The sequence below is a fragment of the Arachis ipaensis genome, chromosome B1 (genome assembly GCF_059453495.1).
Source record: "Arachis ipaensis isolate K30076 ecotype BB chromosome B1, ASM5945349v1, whole genome shotgun sequence".
NCBI classification, from domain to species: Eukaryota; Viridiplantae; Streptophyta; class Magnoliopsida; order Fabales; family Fabaceae; genus Arachis; species Arachis ipaensis.
The window spans coordinates 45,070,767-45,075,374 of NC_142436.1; the positions used below are offsets into that span (position 1 = coordinate 45,070,767).

Here is a 4,608-nt window from a genome sequence, read left to right on the forward strand (position 1 = left end):
CCTATACAAGGAAATCCTTATTTTGCTCTATCAACATTTCTCAACGTAAACCTTCTCATACAACGTAAACCTCTTTCGCCTTCTTAAACCTAATTAAAATCGTTGTTCTCCTCTTTCGCGTTTTTCTTTTCTGCATTATGGATCTGGATTGATTCAACGCTATTAGCTTCATCATTCATCTTCTTCTTCGTTTTCTTCTTCGATCTGCACTTTTGAATTGAAACAATGAATGAATCAACTGCAAATCAGCTGAATGAGTGCGATTTTGATTATTCTTCTGAAACGCATCAATTTGATGAGGCTTGATTATTGAATTTTGAATCGAATTTAATGGAATGAAATTGCTAATTTTGTTTGAAGTGAATTGAATGGACTGAGGTGATCTACATCTGAATTGAATTGAATTGACTTGACAATATGTAACTGTGAGTAACTCTGAGTAAATTTGAGTAACTTTTCGGTTCGGTAAGTACTAAAGAGGTGGTTCATCACTAGCAGTCTAACAAAAATTAGACCAACATGTTTTGTTTTCTTTCCTAAGCACTATATAATTGTTTTACCATAATTAAGATTTCGGTTCACCGTAATAAAGATTTTGGTTCACCATGCATACCAGCTGTGTTGTGGACGAAAAATTTGTCCCAAAGGTGGGAATGATTTTCAAGACCCTAGAAGAATCTAGAAAGTTCTACAAACATTATTCCAAACTTGCTGGTTTTTCCACCAAAATAAGGAACACGACTCGGGATGGAGATAAGATTAAGAATCAACTAATTGTATACTCTAGAGAGGGGAGGTGAAAATCAAAGATATCTGGCAAACCCTTCAGCTGGGTTAAATTGTCCGGCCAGAATTTACGTACACATAATGAAGGATGTTGGTCTTTGGACAATTTCCAAAGTTGTTTTGAATCACTCACATCCTTGTTGTCCAGACTAGGCTGAGATGCTCAAACAACATAGGAAGCTTAGCATGTTCGTGCGTTGCACCATTGAAACCCACGAGGAAGCTGGAATCAGACCGAGCAAAACCTACCAATCATTTGTGGCAGCAGCTGGCAGCCACCGTGACCTAAGTTTTATAGAAAAAGACGTAAGGAATTACATCACAAGAAAAGTACAGAATATTTCAGAAAAATACGATGCCAAAGAATTTGGGAAGTACCTAGTAAGAATGAAAGAAAAGAACCAAAATTTCTTCTTTGAGCTCAACCTTGAAGGCGATCACTGCATTAAACATGCATTCTGGGCTGATGCAAGAAGCAAGGCTGCATTCGATTATTTCGGAGATGTGGTTTCATTTGATACCACATATAACACAAATAGGTATTCGGTTCCTTCAAAGATACTTTTGATGTTCAGTGGCTATACATATTTCGGTTCACTATACTGTGCTTTTTATTTATGCAGGTACAATTTGGTTTTAGGTTCTTTTGTTGGTGTGAATCACCACGGACAGTCGACACTTCTTGGATGCGCGCTGATGAAAAATGAGGACATTCAATCATTCAAATGGCTATTTGAGTGTTGGCTACGTTGCATGGGAGGGAAGGCACCAAAAGGTATTCTTACCGATCAATGTGCATCGATTTAAAGGGCAATTGAGCTATGCGTGCCATCAACAATTCACCGCTGGTGTATCTGGCATATCATGAAGAAGATCCCAAGAAAACTAAATGGCTACAAGGAACACATTGATATTGAACAAGAGATGAGCCATGTTGTTTGGAACTCATACACAAAAGACGATTTTGACAGAAACTGGAACGATTTCCTCACAAAATATGGTCTCGAAGGCAACAAGTGGCTTTCAGGTAATTGAGATTTCAATTTGAATAATTTTTATGCTTATATATTTTTTTCCCAAAGGCATGCACTGTTTTCGGTTCACCACAACTTATAAATTCGGTTCGGTATGCAGAGCTGTACGAGGATCGGCATATATGGATTCTGGTTTACTTGGATCACCACTTTTGGGCCGGGATGAGAAGCACACAAAGGAGCGAGAGCGTGCATTCGTTTTTTAACAAGTTCATCACAAAGAATAGCTCCTTGAGACAATTCGTGAAGCAATACGACAATTGCCTTGCAAGCAGAGAACAAGCAAAGAGAGAATTCGATGCTGCAGATTTTCACACTGTGATACCGTGCGCAACAAAATCAGCAATAGAGGCACAGTTTCAGCGTGTATATACCCATGAGAAGTTCAGGGAAGTTCAAGCTCAATTTAGAGGTAAAGTGACGTGGCGGAAAATTGCCGATTAAGAATTTATAGTGAAAACGGCGTTGCAAGTATAGTTCTTAACTGACGAAAATTTCGCTTATCAATTTAGAAAGAGTTGTCACAATTTTAAGAATAAAATACTGGGAGTAGAATTTCCAGGTCGTCTCCCAACGAGTTGACAAAAGAGTACAATTTATTGGTCAGGAGTTTTCCGAGAAATTTTTAAGAGTTGGAGAACGAAAAAATAAATAATTGTAATTTAAAGCAATGAAAATTAATGAGAGAATTTATATAATTAAAATAAAAGCCTTGATCGAGAGAAGATGAATTCGAAGTTCTATCCTTGTTGGATTTTCTCAAGTATGATAGTAAGAGGTTGTTGTTTTTACTTAGTTAACCCTTACCGAATAAAGGAAAGTCAAGTAATTGAGCTAACTCTTATTCACAAGTCCTAATCCTCTCCTTATGGAAGGATTAGCATTAGTGACTAGAGAATTGGCCAACAATTTCCAATTAAAATCAACACTTGAGTATTCTAACTCAAGGATCTCCTTTTAATCAACTCCCAAGTCAAGTGGGGAGTCTACTCCATTGATACGAATGCCATTTTCATAAACCATAAAAGGGAATAAAAAGAAGACATGATAATTTAAATAAAATAATAACTGAAAATTAATTAAAGGTAAAAATAGTTCTTTGCATTAATAAATCCCAAAACCATAAACATACCTATCTGAACAGGGTTAATAAGTGACTGAAAGAGTAAAGGGGATAAGGAAAGAAACTAGAATAATGGAAACTTCAACGGAGGTAGTGACTCTTCTCAATATCCAAATCAAAAGCATAAAACTCTAAAAACTATCAATATGAAGAACCCTAGAGGAAGCAGTGTTTTCTCTCTAAGATTCCAATCTAAACTAAAAACTCTGTAAAAGTGCGAATGTGTCAATGTGTCTTGAGTCTCTGCTTGTCCCTTGGCTCTAGTCTGTGTTTCTGGGCTAAAAATTGGGTCCAAACTCAACCCAAAATCGCCCCCAGCATTTTCTGCGATTTCTGCACGTGGCGCATGTCACGTGTACGCGTCAGTCACGCGTACGCGTCGATGATCTTCTTTGCGTGTCACGCGTACGCGTCAGGCACGCGCACGCGTCGCCATGGAATTTCGCTTTTCACGCGTACGTTCGTCGCTGGTCAGCTCCTTAGTTTCTTGTGTTCTTTCCATTTTTGCAAGCTTCCTTTCCATCCTCTAAGCCATTCCTGACCTATAAAGCCTGAAATCACTTAACACACATATCACGGCATCAAATGGTATAAAGGGGAATTAAAATACACAATTTAAAGGCTTAGGAAGCAAGTTTTCAATCATAGAACATAATCAGGAAGGAATTGTAAAATCATGCAAATTGTATGAATAAGTGTGCAAAGATTTGATAAAAACCACTCAATTGAGCACAAGATAAACTATAAAATAGTGGTTTATCATAAAGTGAATTGTATCACAAGATCAATGCATTCTACCCTAGGTTTCACAACATAAGTCATAAAGCAGGTTTCCAACTCCACATTCAACAAGTTTGTCATCACCTATGACGCAGTATCACGAGATGTAAAGTGCCATTGCTTACTGTTTGAGTCTAGGGGCATATTGTGCCGCCATTCCCTATGCGTTCTAAGCTTTGAGCGAGTGGATAACGTGGCATTGAAATACATATTGGAACGCTGGAGCAAGAACATAAAGAGGAGGCATACACACATCAAGAGCAGCCAAGATGAACCTGTACTGGAGCCAAGAAGTAAGACATTTGACGAATTGGTGTTTCGGTCACACAATATAAGTGAATTTGCATCCGAGTCTGAAGAGTTGACCGGAATTTTGCACCGAGCAGACAAGGTCATGGCGGAGATGGAAGAATATCAAGAAAGAAGGAAAGGAAAAATTTTGTTAACCCACGAAGAAGCGACATTAAGCAATGTGAATGACCTTCAAAGCCCACCACGTATCAAAACAAGAGGTCGCCCCAAGAACAGACTTGCATGAAACCTGGAAAAAAGATCTCAAATGCTATAAAGAAAAAGAAAAAGATAGCTCCAAGCGAGGTAAAATTGACTTGCTTTTGATTAGTTAAAAATTCAATTGTTAATTTTCCTAATATAGAATTAATAATGTCTTTTGTAGTTGAACCTTTTTGTTCATACCCTGGGTCGAGCTGTCCGACCCAGGATGTTTTAACGACAATTCGACCGACCTCTTCAGGTCAGAATCACCCGACTTCTTCTCAAAGAGCTCGGCCAAATCGCCATAGGAGCCCAAAGCAGGCCCAAATAAAGGAGCACAGCCCAAATCTAAAGGCGGTCAGAGCCCAGAAAGATAAGGCGGCTCCCTAA

General features: G+C 38.4%; 1 pseudogene; it reads left to right on the plus strand.

Annotated features, from left to right (window-relative positions):
- Positions 1 to 945: 945 nt before the first annotated feature.
- On the plus strand, positions 946 to 4,261 carry LOC148576406 (protein FAR-RED IMPAIRED RESPONSE 1-like; annotated as a pseudogene).
- Positions 4,262 to 4,608: the final 347 nt, after the last annotated feature.